This window comes from Podarcis melisellensis (genome assembly GCF_964234715.1).
Source record: "Podarcis melisellensis genome assembly, chromosome: 1".
NCBI classification, from domain to species: domain Eukaryota; kingdom Metazoa; phylum Chordata; class Lepidosauria; order Squamata; family Lacertidae; genus Podarcis; species Podarcis melisellensis.
Genome location: NC_138528.1, coordinates 101,293,184 through 101,313,911, shown reverse-complemented (window position 1 = coordinate 101,313,911; position 20,728 = coordinate 101,293,184). Strand labels below are relative to the sequence as shown.

At 41.7% G+C, this 20,728-nt stretch overlaps 1 protein-coding gene across 4 annotated transcripts in view; it reads right to left on the bottom strand.

Annotated features, from left to right (window-relative positions):
• The window catches only part of LYPD6B (LY6/PLAUR domain containing 6B), a 65,921-nt gene that overhangs the window by 8,782 nt on the left and 36,411 nt on the right, over positions 1-20,728 (bottom strand). Inside the window, exon 2 of one of the 4 annotated variants that reach the window (XM_081930068.1) lies at positions 19,671-19,754. The exons of the other annotated variants lie outside the window; for them this stretch is intronic. The gene's annotated coding sequence lies outside the window, so the exon portion shown is untranslated. The remainder of the gene's footprint in view (positions 1-19,670; positions 19,755-20,728) is intronic. 4 annotated transcript variants of the gene reach the window in all.

Here is a 20,728-nt window from a genome sequence, read left to right as displayed (position 1 = left end):
TTCCCTCCCCCAAAGGATGCCGATTTTCCTTGCTGCCAGGGGTGCCAACTTGAATAAAATATTGTGGGGGCCCAAGGTAAGCCCTGCCACGCATAGTCGATCACATGATGCAGTGCCCACACACCACTTTAAGAGGACTGCCCATCAACTTTGTGGGGGCTCAACCCCCTCTAATATTTTATTGTGGGGGCCAAAGCCCCCATGGCCCCTAGGACTTGGTTCCTATGTTTGCTGAAGACCAGTATAAGGAGGCACACACCGTTCTTTAAAAATATTATCTTTGATCTTGTCTGCTTAGAACCATGCATTATTTTTGCTTTATTTCCATTCAAGTTGACAACTATTTATCCCTCATGCATAACTGAAGAGTGGTAACAGGAGTAGACTCACCCTTGAAATACAGTGGTACCTCCGTTTACGAACTTAATTCGTTCCAGAAGTCCATTCTTACACTGAAAGCATTCTTAAACTGAGGTGCGCTTTCCCCGAAGAGGCTTCCCATTGCCAGTGCTGGTTGGCTTCCATTCGTCTTCCAGGGCAAAGCTCGCTAGCCGGAACACCTACTTCCAGTTTTGCAGAGTGCGTTGCCTGAATCGTTCATTAACAGGACTGTTCTTAGACCGAGGTATGACTGTATAGGGGACCCTCCGGATATGAATTAAATTCATTCCAGGGGTCCGTCTGCAACCCGAAAAGTTTGTTGGCAGAGGCGCACAGCAAAACTCAGAAGTATACACTTCCGGGTTTGCTGCATTCATAACCCAAAAGTTACATATCCAGAGTGGTACGTAACTAGAGGGTCCACTGTATTCTAAAGCTTTGCATAGCTTTGACCATACACAGTGTTGCAACACAGAGAACTTTGTTTCTCCCAGTCCTTGAAACTATTGTTTCTGTTCTCTCTTTAAGTATCTTGTTCTGTACTCTTCAAACACCAAACTAGCCAAAGAATCTTGGGCCATAATATAGGGTATGTACACATTAGCAGCTTGGAGCCCAGCAAAGTCGTTTTCCTCTGCTACATTTTAAGTCACATCACCAATGCCCATTACCTTATTTGTTTCAGTGCACCAAACCCCAGTTCACTGAAGCTGTAATCTGCACATGCGCTGTAATCTGCACATGCGCAATGATTGCCTGAACTGGTTTCCTATGGATTGTGGCTAGTGTCATCTGTACTCAGCTTCCACCACCAGTGGTGCTAGTGTGCTGGAGCTGAATTAAGTGGTAATATAGACAAAGCTTTATTTCTGAATACTGTAGCTCACTTAATGTTTGCTCTGTGAGGGTGGGGCACTGATACCCTTCAATGCAGGGCTTATCTGTCGCAGAAAAGCAACCAGCTTTTATGGGAGCAAGCTTGTGACAGCCAACAGTCACCTTAAAACACAAAACTGCACCTGCACCACCAAACAAACATTTCACTCTAGACCTTGTTGCTTCAGTATGAGCCACTTTGAGGAAAACAAACAATGCAAGCTAAGACCAGCCTTCGCCTACCTGCTACCTGCTGAGAATTTGGAGTAATTCTCAACAGCCCCAGCCAGCATAGATATTCTCCACTCTGAAAAATCCCTGTACAGTTTAAAAACTAACTAACTAACTAACTAACTCATGGCATGTTTTCCTGCAATCCCAATCTCTCATTTAGGATGCTTATTATAAGGTGTCACTGGCCTGAACAAGCCTATTCTCTCTTCTCTGCCTCCATCTTGTTATCTCCTTCCCTCCTTCTCAGACTAATGTCTTAACATTTTGTATATCCTGGAATCCCATGGGTCCTTGCTTGGTTGCTTAGAGTTTCTTCACACAGTAGTACCTCCGTTTGCATACGCTTCAGGTTACAGATGCTTCAGGTTACAGACTCCGCTAACCCAGAAATAGTACCTCGGGTTAAGAACTTTGCTTTAGGATGAGAGCAGAAATTGTGCTCCGGTGGCGCAGCAGCAGCAGGAGGCCCCATTAGCTAAAGTGGTGCTTCAGGTTAAGAACAGTTTCAGGTTAAGAACGGACCTCCGGAACAAGTTAAGTACTTAACCCGAGATACCACTGTATATATTTTTTCTGTTGATTTACAAACTTGCATACATCAACACACTTAGGGTGTCCCCTGAGTATGTGGAAACCACTGACTTATTTTTGAGTGCGCCCATTTAGTCTCCAGACTCACTAATGCTTGACTGTCTGGGTTTACTATCAGAGAAGTGATTCTCAAAACTCTCCTCAGCCCCTCAAATGGACCACTTGAAAAATGCTGAGAGCCTTGGTTTTTCTGCCTGTTGCAGCCACAGTTTGAGAACCCCTCTGAAAGGGAATTGCCTAAATTTGACCAAACTTTGGATGTAATATTCTTTCCCTTCTTCATTTTTAAAAATAAAAGAAAAACTAGGAACAGAAATCTGGAGAGCTCAATGATTTAACCCCTCCCCCCCGTGTGTGTACACCCAGGTGATGTTGTAATTACTCAGTTTTGGAATTGTCTATTTTTATCAGAAATTTTCTGCCCTCCAACCTAAATACTCTAATGTGGAATGTATAGCTATTTTTCCTCTACACACAGAGTTCTTAATTTAAATCTGCCCACCCCAGGTTACATATTAAAAGCCAGCCGAGTTAATAAATCCTTCGGTCAATAAAGTCTCTGTATCTCAAACATTTACACTGCCACTACCCCAAGGAGAACCAGCCTGGCTATTTCTAGAGATTTCTGCCCACCATCCACGACTTCATTAATCAAATTGTTTTTGCACGGCAAATGGTGTGCAGCAGCCTGTGAAAGTATCTGCTACTACAATGCGAACTGAACAAATGCACTGTTTAGGGTTTGTTTTTTACCAGTTGTTCCTGGAAGCTATCGGGTTTTTTGCAACTGAAAATTGTAACAATCCAAGCCATTTCAGCTGCTACTTGTAATTAAAAACCTAAACAGAGTCACCAACTGTGAAAAACTACGGTCTTGTTTAAGTCTTGTAAAAGACTGATAAGAGCATAAAACAGAAGCAACTGGTGTTAATGTGTTGGAATGTAGTATTTCAACGAGTGGGTTTTGTTTTTAATGAAACGCAATCTCTTTATCATTACCTAATGCAATATACATCCCACCTTTTTTTTTCTTTTTTTCTTTAAAGGGGAAGATAAATAGTAGTGTGGTACCTCAGAGATTAATTTATTTATTCTGGCACGAAACTTTACAAGTGACGTCCTGCTCCATTAAATATAAATAATATAAACTGAACAGAAGTGGAACCCATGTACAGTTTCAGTACACTGAGATTACCCAAAATCAAGCCTTTCTATTGCTGTATGTTTTGTTTCTATGTACTGTTTCAGCAGGGACGTGGGCGGCGCTGTGGGTTAAACCACAGAGCCTAGGACTTGCTGATCAAAAGGCTGGTGGTTCGAATCCCCGTGACGGGGTGAGCTCCCATTGCTCGGTCCCTGCTCCTGCCAACCTAGCAGTTCGAAAGCACATCAAAGTGCAAGTAGATAAATAGGCACCGCTCTGGTGGGAAGGTAAATGGTGTTTCCGTGCGCTGCTCTGGTTCACCACAAGCGGCTTAGTCATGCTGGCCACATGACCCAGAAGCTGTACGCCCGCTCCCTCGGCCAGTAAAGCGAGATGAGCGCCACAACCCCAGAGTTGGTCACGACTGGACCTAATGGTCAGGTGTCCCTTTACCTTTACCTTACCTTAGAGATTAATTTATTTATTCTGGCACAAAACTTTATGCGTGACATCCTGCTCCATTAAATATAAATAGTATAAACTGAACAGAAGTGGAAACCATGTACAGTTTCAGTACACTGAGCTTACCCAAAATCAAGCCTTTCTATTGCTGTATGTTTTGTTTCTATGTACTGTTTCAGCATCAGAACATTTATGTCATGGGTGGAGAACTTGGGTTCCTCTAGATCAGTGTTTCCCAACCTTGTGCCTCCAGATGTTTTTGGCCTACAACTCCCATCATCCCTAGCTAGCAAGACCAGTGGTCAGGGATGATGGGAATTGTAGTTCAAAAACAGCTGGAGGCCCAAGGTTGGGAAACACTGCTCTAGATGTTGCCTGAACAATGGTCAAGGATGATAGGAGTTGGGGATCCAAAAATATCTGGAGGGCCACAAATTTTCCATCCTTCCTACATCCTTATCTCCCCCACCCCAGTTGTGTAAGCCCCACCAATCAGCTGATTGTTGTGCTGTACACAGGGCTTTGCAATTGCTGCTAACCAGCTGGTTGACAGTGCCTACAAAGCCCCTTTGTCGCAGCCACATCTTTCCTTCCCCATACCTGACGTCAGATGTAGGGCCAGTGGGTGTGGTCAAATGGGGGTGCTGTCTCTATGGGCTGGACATTTCCCATCCCTGCTGTATGCCAAATTAGATCCCATACATTACACACCTTATGTATGACTGAGAGAGCAAGGGGGAATGCAAGTACGTGAACCAAGATTTTGAATTTTTGGTTCATATTAAACCAGATTAAAATTTAAATGAAGGGTTGAATGATTGACAGGGGATTTTGTTTTCCTAAGCACGATAAAACCACTTTATGTGTGGATAACAAGTGGATGCAAGTCTTCTCCCCTGCTTTCTTTACCATTTTAGGTGGCACACCTGTGCTTCAGAAAGGCGTCTTTGTTCTCTCTCATTCCACTGCTGTCCTCTCTCCCTTGCTTTTCTTTCTTCAAGCTTGTTCCCTTTTTTACTGCCTCTGCTTTGTCCTTTTGCAACAAAACAATCCTTCAGGGTTGTGGGGGAGGCGTCTAATATGTGACAACTGTGGTTATGTCCAATAAAATATGGCAATCTTCCTGTCTATAACCAACATGCCATGCATCTCTGAATTGAACTGAACCCTGACGTTTCATTAACAGCTCATTCTTCAGACATTGGTGACTCAAAGGGGGAGGGGGGAATGTGTATAAACAGCTGCAGTTCAAGTTCACTTCTTTTTAAAGTATCACTCGCTTGTCTGCACTACAGCAGAGCCTCGTTTGGGTTAGGCATGTTTGTACTTACGCTTAACTGAAAGTCCAGTCTGATCCCCAGCTTCAAAGGAACACAGACTGCTGGTAAAGGACTGCAGGGCAGCATTTGCAATGAGCTCACTATACCTCCCAGGACTTCAGCACTGCAACCCACAGAGGCAGCATTCCCCTGCATGTGTCTGAATGTTCCCTTTCTGGCTGCACACTTTCCCACTGGGAGAGCCATTGAACGTGTCCTTGCTGGAACGCTCTCCTGCTCTCTGCTAACAGAAGACCAGTTCAACACCAATGGTAAATTCAGTTCAACACCAATGGTAAACTTCTTCGGTATCTGAAGAAGTGTGCATGCACACGAAAGCTCATACCAAGAACTAACTTAGTTGGTCTTTAAGGTGCTACTGGAAGGAATTTTTTTTGTTTTGACTATGGCAGACCAACACGGCTACCTATCTGTAACCAATGGTAAAGAAAGAGTAAATCTTAACATGGTGTTGTAAAGCATGATTACAATTGTAAAGCAACTTGTGGTCTCTTGATGAAGGGCAGTATGTAAATTTAATAAATGACGACGACGATGCTTTGTGAAATAACAGGGACCAAGGGCTAAGAAGGGTTCCCAAAATGAGGGGTTCAGCATCCTGCATCTCTTGACTAGCAACAGGATTATGTAAAAAGGCAGTGACCTGCTTAAAAAAGCAGGAAATGACAGAGAAGTCCCTCCCCTCTCCCTTGCTAAGTGCAATGTCTTCTCCCCTATCTGCACCTTCCAAGGAGCAGATCAATGGAAGAAGAGGCTCTGGCCTGGCACTGAAGACAGAGGGCTGAGATACAACCTCCTTCTCTCTCTCTCTCTCTCTCTCTCTCTCTCCCTATATTGGTAAGGAGATTTAAGTGGGGGAGCATTGGTATTGCCCCGACTGCAGTTTGAAGCGATATAGGCCATTCTGCCACCTCATCCCATATACTGTGGTGGACAGGCAGAGGGATGGAGATACAAATGGTTTGGGTTCAGGGAAAGAGAGTCAGTAGTGGCGACAGAAAATGTGCTGAAGGAGGGGGGAGGCAAAGTACTTTTCTGGGGCGGGCAAGCACCATCTTAATATTTCTGAAAAAGAAACAACAGTGTATTTCACATTGGCACTCCCATCCATTCAAGTCCCGTTAACTTTGATGGAATTACCCAGTAGGTATGCTTAAGACTTTAGGCTTGTTTAATTTTATTATTAAACTGCAACTTGTATGGGAAGAGTGCCTTTCCTTCAAGCAATCACATACGTTGAGTGATTGGGAGATCGGAAGGGGCAAGTCACTTGTCTACTGGGGGATGCCTGGGTTTAGCTCCAAGAAGAGTGCGGCAGATTGTGTACTTCCTCTGAAGCTGATCCAATCCAACTACAAATAAAGCAACTCACACCCAGGCATCAACCCATGTGTATCAACGCTTCCTGCAAACCAACCTTTCCCCAACCTTGGGTCTCCATATGCTGGGTCCCTGTCATTCCAAGCCACCACAGCTAATGATCATGGATGATGCAGGTTGTAGTCCATCAATATTTGACGACCTCGAGTTAGAGGAGGCTGCTAGAGAATGTGGGATTTTGTAGAAAGTTTTATGGGATGTGTATGAAGGGCAGGTCATCTGAACATCACACTATTTTCTGCAAGGGTTGTCTGCACAATCCTGTCCTTGGTAGTTCACATGCAGTGTTGCACCCCCTAGTACCCCCACAAGCACTCATTTTTCTTGCTCTGTCACAATTTCACTGTATGGCCTCATTCAGCCCTGCTGTCTCCAGAGGCTTCATTAAGATTGATCTGATTAAAGGGAAACTAAACTAAATCAACAGATCAACTGAAGTAGGTTAATAAGAACTTCCTAAAAAGAGGGCAACATGCTTCACTTACTTCATGCCTGAAAACAAGGTAATAAAGTAGAGATGCCTCAAGGTAATGTGTGTGTGTGTGTAGGTGGGTGTTCCCTCCAGTGTGGTATGCTGCACACTCATGTTAATAAAATGTACCTGGAGTTTTTACCCGCAACCTGCATACCTTTCACTCAGATATAAATCAGGAGCATGAAAAGGAAAGGAAGAGAAAAGCAGGTGGGGACACTACAGTGTCTCAAAACAATTAAAATTCCAGCTCTGTGTGGTTCTGCACACAGTAATTCAGCACTGGTATTTGAAAAACTGATCCCTGATTTCAGCAAAAGCAACCTTAAATTAGAACAGTTTCAACAAGGTAATGCTTAGTGACGAAAAGGTAAGATAGATGAATAACCAGGAACAATCTTGATTAACCTACCTCTTGTCCACCCTGATAGCATATGAGTAGGAATGGGCAAATCTTGCAATTTCAGTTTCTCATTTTTCCAATCTCAAGTTCAGTTCCCCACATTTTCACGAGAGTCTGAATTATTATTTTTTTAATCCTCACAAGAATTTATCAGGATTTTAGGTCACATTTCTCCTAATATGCATATTTTTGCAAGCACTTTCCTGTAATATATATGTTTTGGTATGCTATTTCCAGCAATATAGGCATTGGTTTCTTCTTATTATTCTTTTAAGAAAATCCATTTTATTTACCTTTCATATGCGGTATATAGGTAACTAATATCCAGTGCAGATAAGTAATGCAATGAGTATACAGAGGTAAATGACGCAACAAGGATAAACTAACATCTATAAGCAGAAAATAGCAACAGCAACAAACATTCCCTCCCCCACTGCACTTCTATACACATGCTCCCCTAATATACACACACTGAACACGTTATCTGGTTGGAGAACCACACTGCAAAATTCAGAGTAGTGCACATTTTGAAGAATAGCTATGTTTCGGGTTTGCACATTGTTTTGGGACATGCAAATTTGCATTAAAATAGAACTCCATCCCTTTATATAAGATATGAGTTTTGCAGTCATCATTAGGTTTTTGTATTTCTGTTATGTCCTGTGGCCAATATGAAAATAAAGCTAGACAGGCAATATATCATGGTGGTGTCAAGTCCTGCTAATCTTAAACTTGAGGAGATGCTGAGTGTCTTTGCTGAGTAAAGGTTTCCTTAGTGTTCTATACCAGGCTTGCTCAACATCGGCCCTCCAGATGTTTTTGGCCTACAACTCCCATAATTCCTAGTTAGCAGGCCTAGTGGTCAGGGATGATGGGAATTGTAGTCTCAAACCATCTGGAGGGCTGAGGTTGAGGAAGCCTGTTCTATACAGTAAAATGGACTAAATTCCTTGGGGCTTTGAGGCATCCCATGAAACTACCGTACTTCAGCACTATGATGTTGATTTGAGACAATACTTCAATAGCCTTAGCTGCCAATTACACAGATGTTTATATTACACTTCAACAAGTCCAGATTTGCTTCAGAGTACAAAATTGTGCCGTGTCAGATAAGAAGACTTTGCTGGTTTATTTTATTTTATTTTTCGCACATATTATACATCACATCTGACATGGCATGTCACTTGTGTTGAACGCAAAATGTAAAGTAAGAATTATCTCATTGAAATGAGTCAGCTCCTCTCATAAGTGAGAAGTGGCCTTTTTAAAGCATACTTTTTAAAAACAGGGGCACTGAAGCTAAGGTTAGCATTCCACCATTGCAAAAATTTCTTTTTGCAAAACAGACTGTTCTTCCTCCCCCCCCTCCATCCCCCCTCTCCAGATGTGGGGATGGTGCAAAGCCACACAAGGGGGGGGGAATCAGCTTGCACTGGCACGAGAAGTTAGCTGAATACCACCTAAGAATGCTTAACATGTTTTTAAGGCTGCAAATTTATGCACATTTAATCCCACTGAACAGCAGGACAGAAGTATAACATACATGGATTTGTGCTAAGATAATGAGACTCTACAAATAGTGTTTTGTCTCTAGTTTTGCTAGTTTGTTCTAAAGTCTATGCCAGGGCTGGCCCACCCATGAAGCAAGGTCAGGAAAATGCCACAAGTGGCAGGATCTACAGAAGCAGCAGATCCCAATGCAGCTCTTTATTTTCCCACCCCCTTGTTCCTAATGCAGATCCTCACTCCTTCTTCCCCGGAGGGAAAGAGAGGTGCCATTTTGTAGTTAGCCTCAGGTGCCAAAATGTCTTGGTCCAGCCCCGAGGTCTATCCTTTTACTAATTTAAACCCCAGTCTGCAACCATGAGTAAAGACTCCCAAAGCTCCACATCTGGTGAAATTGGGGTGTGCTTTATACAAAAGATGACACAACAGAGCTGCACAGCAGCTGTGTTGAAAGAGTGTATATAATCCATTCACAAAATTCTCCTGTGCTCCTAAAATCTTTTCTGCCAACTGTCAGCCTGAGGCAAATTTTTACAGGTGAGTTATAGCTTTCACTCTTGAAAACTGGGAGGGGTATATAATGGAGCTACTGACAAACCATCTTAATTACTACTGCTTTGAAAAATATGTTAGAAAGAAAGTCATAAAAAGCCCCACATCCAAACCCCCAAAAGAGATTAAATCAGTAAGAATTCCTTTGCTATGAAACTACCATATGGGTATACAAAGGGAAATCTACATTATGCCCATAAATCAATAGATCCCTTTGATCTCTGTATAACCTGATGAATTCTGTGCCCCTGATTTACACACCAGGTGGTGGCAGGCAATTGTCAATTGGCAACCAAAAAGCAAAAAGAGAGAAAAAGAAAAGAAAACAGCAGCCAGCAAGTTTATTGCAGACCAAATTGTTCACAATAGCCCTTGGAAATCAGGACGTCATTTTTCTTTTCTTGGTGTGCACATATTGATCATGAACTGAATCATGGCGTTCAAATGCCACCAATAAAAAGCAACATTCTAATCTAGTTCAGGGCTTATATGGAGTCACAGAAACTACTGTGGCAAGAGTGAAAATTCAAGATTAATAAGCGTTTGTCAAGGACAGAATACAGACATAGAGCAAGTTTTGTTTGTTTTTTATGTCCATGTAAACCCTAGTCACAATTTGGCACCCCTTTTATTAAAGTGAGAGACATTTATGTGCATGCTTTACCCTTCCAGTAAAATCAAGGAGACAGGAAAGTGCCAGACTCTGGGAGGGGTGTGATTCTATTGTTTCAACCCCCCCCCCTCCCAACATGGACAACTGTTAGAAGACTAAAACGATTGTACAAGCCCCTGTCATATACTAAACCCCTGCTGGCTTGCACAAAAAGAGCAGAGTAAAATTACTAGCACTTAAAGCAGGCTGAGCATTTAATTCTTGGTTATTAGGCACGTATAATTTCCTGCAATTTAGACACTGCTGCTGGATGCCTCTTTGATGTTCCATAGTTTTAAGGTTGAGGAAAGACCACCACTAGCAGTACCATCTCAGAAAACGTGGCTCCTTGTTCTTTCATTTGTACTTGTTTGCTCATAGCACTGTGGGTGGAGGGGGAGAGGAAATCTCTTTTCTTTACATATTAAAATTGCTCTCAAGTATGCAGTTAGCAAAGCTTGTCCTAACAAATCAGTGGCCACACACATAAAGCAATCTCCTGGCTCCCAGGTACTCTGCACTCTGCAGCGTTAATGCTTCCAACATATATTGTGTTGTGCTAAGGAAGAATATCCAGCTGATGTTGTTCTGCATAATGACTGTGCCCTTATGGTCTATTTACACTGTGATGCTGTCAGACAAGTCTTATTGGCTTCAGTCTAGCCAAGGTTAGTCCCATTGAGAACCATAGTACTTGAGTCAGTTGCAACTAGATTATTTATTTAATTTGCATGCCACACTTCATCTAAAGAGCACAATGTAGTTCACAACATGCAAAAATACAAAATGAGAACACAAAATACATAACACGAAAACAAACTAATAACTCCCCTCCCACAAAAACATTTTAAAAGCCATAGAATGTTAATCAGCCAAAGGTCTGATTATGGAGAAATGTTCTGTTTGTATCATTGGTCAAGACGCAATGGGGACACTGAGTTTAACCACTTAGCTACCCAAGAGTATGTCATTTTGGGAATAACAGAAAGCAGGGTGGAAATTGAACCTGGAAGCTTTCCAGATTGTTAGCTATGCTAATCTCTGGCAGTAAAAGCAACAAAGAGTCTGGTGCCACCTTAAATAATAACAAATTTAGTGTGGCATATGCTTTTAAGGACTAGACTCCACCTCCTCTGGTAAAGTACAGTGGTACCTGGTTCTCAAACTTAACTCATTCTGGAAGTCCGTTCCAAAACCAAAGCATTCCAAAACCAAGGTGTGCTTTCCCACAGAAAGTAATGCAAAATGAATTAATCCGTTCCAGACTTTTAAAAACAACGTCTAAAACAGCAATTTAACATGAATTTTACTACCTAAGGAGACCATTGATCCATAAAATGAAAGCAATAAACAATATACTGCAGTCACACAAATGAACTGCGTTCCACAGTCACAAAAGCAAAACAAAAAGAGCCACAAAAATGCAAAATAAATAACAAAATCAGACAGTTCAGAATGGAGCATGTTCAGCTCCCGAAAAAGGTTCGCAAACCAGAACACTTCCGGATTTGCAGTGTTTGGGTTCCAAGTTGTTTTGAGTGCCAAGGCATTTGAGAACCAAGGTACCACTGTATTTATTTTCATTGTTACTTATTCAAAGATATACAAAGTTTATACTCAGTACAATGTTATCTTTTGATAATACTCCACTTCATCCAAGGTAGTAAAAACAAAACAAAGAAAACCTATGCCACCTTCAATTTGTTAAATCCTTAAGGTGCACCCATGAACTCTTAGTTGAGATTTCCAGTTTTAGCTTGTAAATGTAAAGCAAAAGCAAAAGCATTTCAGGCCTCATGCTTGCTGTGTCATTTCCCTGCCTGAAACCCTGGAGAACCACTGCCAGCCAATGGAGACAATTCTTCTCCTCCTCCTCCTCCTTCTTCTTTGGTAATCACTCGTAGCCGAGTAAGATTGTCTTCCATAAACACAGTTTTAACAATGAGTCCATAAGTGACTGTGGAGGCCAATTCTGGATCCACATGTCCTTCCACAGTGGAGACATTGTTTTCCAGGCAGGAGTTGATCACGGTGTGGATTTGCCAAGCATGCCTTCCTCTTAGCACACTTCTCCCTTGTGTCCTGAGTTTGAGTGTCTTCAAAGTTAATGACACCTTTGGTAAAGGCTGTTCTCCAACGAGCGCTCGCAGGCCAGTGTTTCCCAGTTGTCAGTGTTTATACTACATTTTTTTATATTTGTCTTGAGACAGTCTTTAAGCCTCTTTTGTTGACCACTGGCATTACGCTTTCCATTTTTAAGTTCGGAATAGAGTAGTTGCTTTGGAAGACGATAATAAGGCATCTGCACAACATGACCAGTCCAACGAAGCTGATGTTGAAGAATCATTGCTTCAACACTGGTGATCTTTGCTTCTTCCAGTACACTGATATTATGGAGACAATACTGACTATGCTTATTCTGCATCTGCGCCAATCCTGTATGTTCATCTAGGGTTACCCGGGCAGGTATTATTTATGCCTAAAGCACATTCCGAGTGAGTTCTGTAACTCACTTTTCTCTACAGGCAACCATAAAAGGATAGGTTGCTCACTCCCCCAGAGTATGGTTATCACAGTATCAGGTCAGAGGTTAAATGCCCTAAATTATGTCGGTTCAGGTGAAGAACACAGCACTGCTTTGTAATGATTTTGCAAGAAGAGCTTGCAATTTTGCTTCTTAAGAGCAGAGGTGTTTGCTTGCTTTAGCCACTGCACGAAAGATAACAAGAGATAAGCATAAAGCTAGGAGCATAATAAAGCCATGCAGATAACAGTCCATACTCTCAAAACAAACTCAACAATTAATAACCAGTGGCAGGAACACTAATGTGATGGTGATGATGTAAATGCAAGAGAAATACTAAGCTTGCTTTACTGCTGTTCTACTGCTTTTGTAACATGTACTTGAAAACCGAAACCTGACAGGATAGGCAATGAAGTCAGATAGTAGCTGGGTATGCAGGTTTTTATGACCCAAACTGTGCAGGTCTACAAGACATTTTTGGTAACAAAAGCAGCTTGGAAGATTGGGAAGAGTGTCAAGCATTGGTTTCAATGTAACCAACTACCCAAAGTTGTTAAAGAAATATATTTCATCTGTTGAGTAGTTGTAACCTCTTGGAAAACCTTGACTAAAATGGAAAATTTATTGAAATTTGCTGCTATTGTTTAATGAATTAGTTAGCTGCCCTTCACCATAAGGTCCAAGAGTGGATTAAAAAATTGAAAAGTGCACTGTTTTAAAAAGTTTAACACAAATTACAGTTGCAAGACTGGAGGTGGATCATAAAAATATAGATCTTAAGTGTCGAGGTAAGAAGACTGATAGAATTTCAGGGATTCACCTCATTATACCTGTCACACAGAATTCATGAGATGTCTTCTACTGAAAAAAAATAAGCTTTAGTATACATATTAATATATATATGTCAGCATTCTACCTCACTTTGCTGTCAGAGGCAATTGTTTAGAATCTAAAATCCCTCCCCCACCTCAGTTCAAACTCTTATCCACACCTGGACCCCCTTTTTTCTTACTACCAAATGTCTAGATTCCAGAGTCTTCCATATGTGTTCGTGTATTATGTATAAGCACTTCTTGTAATGGAGGAGAGGGGAATAGTCTTTGCAGTTCCTCTTGGCATGACTGACCCAAGTTTTTGCAATCAGTTCTAGCTTCCGGTGGCTTCTAGTCAAGATGGCAGCAGGCCAGGCAGTCAGCTCTGGAGCTCCACACATTTTAATTTTCACCATTCAAGGCTAAGCAGGAGCTACTTGGGAAGCCAACCGCATGCCACAGTGGAAGCATGTCAGCACAAAGTAGCTGAGAAAGGCATGCCACGGGGCTGACCCCACGAGGTCTTTCTGGGAAAGAAAAGTGATAAAATGTATTCCCACCTTATTCACAAGTAGCTCTCCCATTAGTAAGCAAAGATTCCAGCCCTTGGCTTGCAACATACAGCTTGAGGGCACCAAAGATGCCAAAAGTGGAACATTCTGGAAGACCACAGTAGCAAGATTTATTTCAAGTTGTTAAATCACAATGAGCAAAAGGGTGATTTTCCAAACCAGGAAATGAGATAACAACTAGTTTGATAATAAGTTAAGTTCATAAAGTTCAACATAGAATATTCATTCATATTTTCTTTTCTTTGTTGCCTCAGGTTAGCTAATATCACAATGCTTCCTGGATGTTTAATTCACCCAGTCAGCCCTCCCTGTCAATACTCAAAGGTCTGCAATCTGGCCATTTCAGTTTCAACCAGTGTTTCTGTTTAACTTTGCACATAGTACAGATGATTTACCACCTGCCAAATGCTATCTATTGAAAACAAAGCAAAGGTAAATTTGTCAAGCTGAGTTAGATAGACATTGTTTGAATTTCCATTTATTACTCCTCTTAGCTCATGGTAGAAATTAGTTCAAATATCCCTCATCGGATTAGCAACAGTGGGTACTATAGGGAGCACAGAATTAGCATGAGGAGTCCAAATGTGTGCACTAGGTTGGCTGCACACAGCTCAAGGTTTAGAATTTTATGGAAATACTTGATCATGAGACTTCAGAGAATAATGTAGAAAATACCTGATGGGTTGATCACAAAATAAAACTAATGGCTTGCCCACTCCAGAGCAAAATGTGTAATTGCACACTGCTTGTCAGGCCCTCAGGCTACTTAACCCACCACCTTCTCCTTAGGCTACAGCCCTCAATAGCCCTGCTTTGTACTCCTCGAGTATTTTTGGTTGGTTGGAATGTGTCGCTGAACTCTTATAATGCCTCCTATTTGTCCAGATGTTAGTGTATGTAGAAACTAGCTGACTATACAAAGGCACATCTTCACATGATTTTCGGTTTCACTGCTGGAAAAGCTACCATCCTGGCTTGCACAATGCTCTGTTGTGTTCAGTGCAAATTCTCTCTAGGAGCTGCATCTAATAGTGTTTTTGCCTTAGTGGAAATTGCTTCCACTTGTCAAAGAAAGTTTTATAAGAGTAGAAAACTGAATTCGCTGTAGTTTTACTGAAGACAGGAAGGGGTAAAAGTAATCCATGTACGGTAGATTAACAGCCTTGGTTTAGTGAGAAGCGTATTAAGATAGTCAAGTAACAGATAACTTTTGACACATAGCCACATAGCCAAAATAATTATAAGGACAAGAATTTTGGGAACTGTTTGCTATACTTCCACACTATCCCTCCCACACTCCGAGGCACCTTAATCAGCCTGCAGTCTTCATTCCGTATCTCCCTTTGATAAGAGAGAGGGAGAAGAATGTCTAGGAGGCATTCCTTCTGTACCAGTGATGGGCCACTTGTAAGAGACAAGAGAATGCTACAGCAACAACTTTCCTGGTGTTATTAGAAAGCACCACAGGAGAAACCAGAAGTGCAAACCGCTGCTGCACAAGAGACTGCTGCTGAACAACCGCCATTCATTCCATTGAGACAAGCAGTTTGTAAACTATCTTCAGAACCATGCTGAAGAAAACTTAGAGAAGAGAAATGGGGGCTTCTGCTCCCCTCACCCTTAAACCAGGCATAGGCAAACTCTGGCCCTCCAGATGTTTGGGACTACAATTCCCATCATCCCTGACAACTGGTCCGGTTAGCTAGGGGTGATGGGAATTGTAGTCCCAAACATCTGGAGGGCCAGAGTTTGCCTATGCCTGCAACTGTCATATAGCATTACAAGGCATAAAGACTGATACATACTTGGCTCCTGTGCACATTATGCCTCTCCTCTTAAACATGAGGTGTTTAAATGCCTGGATGAGTAGGTCCCATTTGTGTGAACCATCTATTATAGGAAAGGGGTGCAGATCACACAGAAATTGCTTACTTAGGCACTTAACATGTTTATTCCCTGGGTTCACATTACAAGGGTCCATGCACAATGGGGTAATGCTCCCATGCATGCTGTGTGTATACAGAACAAGGCCTTACGTGACCCATACATCAGTCTGGTTCTACCATTAAAACTACTGTTGACATTTATCAATATCATTAATTGGGAGCCCCTTTTGGACTTTTTTGTGTGAAAAGGAAGATGAACACACAATATTTGGGTTTAAAGATTGGGAAAACACTGGATTATGAAAAGTGGAATAGTTGGATGTTACTGTGGAATGAGTGTTTGAATAATTCTTTTTATGTAACTGACAGATGAAGAATCATAAGTCCTTTCTTTCTTTCTTTTTACTTTGTATCATAGAAAAGCTGTAATAAAAACAATTATGGGAAAAATCTGGTTCTACTGTGGAGTGTATGTGGGAGAGGTGCCTTTTAAAAAATGTTAATGACTTCATTTAGATCACCTGGAGCTACTCTGATTTATGTACAAGAGACTGCTCAGTAGATTGGTTAACCAAACTAATCAATATACCTAAGCAAAGTAAAAATTAATTATGTTGCCCTTTGCTCATTTCCACACACAATTATCTCCCAGGATGAAAAATGAGTCCTTATCTGGCTTAGCATTACATGTGAACCAGTGCTCACGGTTTGCTTCTCCCAAACTAACAAGCGGCAAGCCAAGAACAAACCTTGGCTTCCATTTATTGGAATATTAGAGAGAAACATATACTCAGCCCTGGTTCTCACACTCAATGCTAAGCCAAGGCTTGTGGCTTATTGCTCTTAGCAGAGCAGAGCAGCACTAGCACACTGCTTTTTTTTTTTTTACAGGAAGCTATAAATCACGGCACACCATGATGTGCAAACCAGCCCCGTATACAGAGAAGTGAAAGGATGCATTGAATATATATCAGGCTTTTAAGAAAAGTCTTGTAGACCTTTGAGTAAATGATCCTTAGGATTGACCAAACAGGTACCATTCCTTGTTATTAGTTTAATTTGAGGGACTGCTGCTATAACCCAGTTTCTAGCTTACCCTTGTCTTTAGTTTCCTGAACACAGATGGTGATGATGTCCACTGAATCAAAGCATGAACATAATAGCTATACTCTTCCTATGCCCCCCCAAAAAAGATCAGCATCTCCAGTAATAAATAATTAGTTGGAAGTTTGCCCAATGCCTTAATTTTTTTAATGTTATATGCAAGAGTGATCCTTTTTATTTTAATTAACTGCCTCGTATTTCCATGTGCTCCTTCTGAAACCTCCTCTTGAAACACTGTTCTGAAAGGTTTGCCTAACAGGGAGCATTTAAAAAAAAAAAAAAGCTCCACGTGGTGTTTCAGGGTTTGCTAGATAATAGAAAACTCAACAGTGTGTGTTTTTAGTGCTATCTTTATTGACAAAGGCATGCCTGCTGGCATGATGGTCCACTTAAGAGTGTAGTACTTTGCTCTGAAAAATGCTGAACACAAGTTTTGAGGGCTTTGCTATCTTGACAAATTCCACCCCTGCTAGGAAACAGCCAAGCAGCAATGGCCATGTTGTATGACTGGGGCACAATTCCTCATTATTCTACAATTCCCCAAGAGGCCCAACTCTTTCTTTCTCCACATGACAGCACTCCGGTACAATTATCCTTTCTTGTACCTTTCCCAATTCATCATAAAGTGAACTTGCTATGTGCCAGACCAGTGATACACTTTAATACAGCCTTTAAAGAATCCCAGGGTGAATAAAGTATATACCCTGCCACTCTCACACATTGGCCACTGCTTTATTTTCAACTGGGGACTAATGGCTGCTTAGGTCCCATTAATCTTCAATTTCCCCTTAATTTCCAGAACACCTTAATAGCTGCTTTCCTTAGGTCTGTGTTCCACACGGCAGACTCTCGGTCAAATGTTCAGCAGTCAGCAAGCTGGCTTGTAGTATTAGAGGTGAATTCAGTATTGGGCTATTACCTGCAGCATTTCTATCTTTGTCATGGCTGATGGTCGGCAAAGAGAGGAAGGCACTCTGGGACTGAGCATCTCAGATCCTCCAAGTGTCCCTATTTTCCAGGGACAGTCTCAGATTTACAGAAGCTGTCTGGGTTTCTGATTTGATCCCAGAATTCCCTGCTTTTCCTTAGGACGTCCCTATTTCATTGGGGAAATGTTGGAGGGTATGGTGGGATGTTCCTATTTTCAATGGAGATGTTGGCGTTATGTGAGCTGTTTAACGTTTAATGTTTTATTATGTTTCTATATATGTTGGAAGCTGCCCAGAGTAGCTGGGACAGCCAGTCAGATGGGTGGGGTATAAATAATAAAATTATTTGTTGTTGTTGTTGTTGTTGTTGAATAGGATGTCTCTATTTTCATTGGAGAAATGTTGGAGGCTATGGGATCTGGTCACCAACCTCAGGGTTCACCCAGATCAGCTGTTCTACATGTCTCTGGCAGCACATGTCACGTTCATTTGGCTCCCTGGAGCAGGACAGAAACCTGAAAAGTCAGTAGAATCTCTCCTCTCTCCCTCTCTCTCATATATATAAACAGTTTATTTGAAAAAGCTGCATTAATGGGCTCATACTGAATAAGGGAATGGGAAGGGGGAAGGGGACATGCTAGCACACCCATACATGCAATAGCACCTGTCACCACTTAACCCAGGGTTCTCTTGACAGCGCTTTAAGAGTATGTTTGCATAAAATCTCTAAACACTACTGTAACATTATTACAAGGAAAGGTAGGAACTGGGTCAACCGTAATGAGATGGCAGATTTCTTCTTCTGGTCCCTGGAAGTTAGCAAAGCCGGGCCAAGTTTCTAGCTCAGCCCCTCCAACAACAAACGGTCTTTGTGCACACCTGACAGAAAATGAGATGCCTGCATTCTAGTGTTAATAGGTCCAACAGAAATGATAAAGGTATCAGTGCCTGCATTCCCTGAGAAATCCTGGGCTTTGTTCACTCACGGTGGCAGCCATCCAGAGGCACAGTGACTGCAGCACTGTTCTCCAGTCATTTCTAAGTCTCTCTGCTAGCATTAGGAAAACTTTTGAGGGCAGGAGCAGGGAGAGAGAAAGTTTCCAAGTTAGAAAAGAAATTGCCTGGGGGGGGGATAATAATAATAATAATAATGCAATATTTATAATACTGGGGACACTGAACTAATTAAGCTGAGGCTGGCTTAATTATGTCAAATTATAGACATTGCAGACGGTTGCAGCTGTGCTGGTTTCCCAAAATGACACACCACCCAGCACTATTTGTTGACATAATTGTGCCTCTAAACACTAAGGCAGGATAAACACTCATTTATATTTAAATTATATCCAGGTTTGCTGCTTTCTGTCATCCCTCTTTCATCTCATATGTGGCACAAACTTGCCACGCACACAGTGCTTAACCCTCATTCTTCTACACTCCCCCCAGAAACAACAACAGCAAGCAGCAGAAGAGAGAACTGCGAACCAGTCATCTGCTGCAAGTTAATGAAAATTCCAAGAACTCTCAAACCATATTTGTCTAGTGGTGCCTGTTGAATGCTACCAGTGCCACCTAGCCTAAGAGAACCATGCATTCCAATCAGCAAACTCACACTGCAACCCCATGCAATGCGCTCAGAGGTCTGAACTGGCTGTCGATTTGCAACTGGGCTGAGTTCAAGGTGTTGCTATTAGTAGATAAACCCATTAACAACTTGCCTATGAGATCGCCTTACCCCATTATATGTGTGCACTTGACCACTTTGATAGGCAGAATTGGAACTTCTACAGTTGCCACTTAATACCCACACCCAGCTCTATTTTTCTAGAAAAAAAGGTGCCAGAACTCACCATGAACGCCTTCTTTGTTCTCTTACAATGGCAATGGCGCACACCTGAGAGGTGCCAAACAGGATTGCAGTCAAAATGAGACCACTGAGAAAGAAGACCAGGGTGTCAGCATGCTTAGGGTAATTAACCCAAGGGTTTGCAGACTCTCACATTAAAACTTTAGGAACAAAATCCTATGCCACAATCCCCTAAAAATAGATCAATGAGGCTGAGCTTTCTCATTGGCAATGTAGTGGTGAAGGTGAGGGGGGTAGAAAACTATATATAGAATGGAGTGAAATTATATCATAATTTACATTAGTTTCTTCTTCAAATGAGCCCTTTAATTGTCTGGCTGATACATATTTATCAATTCCTAAATGTTTTCAGTTCTACCAAATATTTAACCAATGCATGCAAAAAGTATATGGTATTAAAACAGTTGTTTTCAGCAAATGCTAAAAGTTGTCAAAATGAAAAGGCAGTTACTAAATGGATTTATAATAAAAGAGATAAAGAGATAAAGATAAAGAGATAAAGAGGACAGGTCATCAAACCAGGCTCAGCAGCCTATATCCGAGGCTGTCACGCAGCTCAAAATTCTGCAAAGCATATATGAAGAGTTGGTAGACAGTGAGAGGCAAAGACTGTTAACGTTTTGAGTAAAACCGTGTAGCTAGTTTTGAGACAAACCTGCCTTTGAAACTCAAAACAGTTCTACAATTCAAGCTCAAGAACATTTGCAAAGGAGCTGAATGCTGCATTTCAAATATGTATGAATTATTCATCAAGTAAAAGATGCACTTCCAAAAGGTGAGAGAGATCATTTGCAAACATAGGCACAGGTTTATATGGCAGGTGGCTGGCAGTGAAGTCGTTTTCACACAGAGCACACTGATGCATGACCTAGTGATGGAGCAGAGCATGAAGAAGCCAAGTTAAGGAGGGCGATGGAATTTTAGAAATGGAAAGCTTGTGCTGAGAGGTTGGAAGCACTTAAACAGAAAGCAATTCCCTCCAAGGATCTTACCTGCCCAATGCCACCTGTTAACAATCAAGAGGAAGCAGAGGACCCTCTC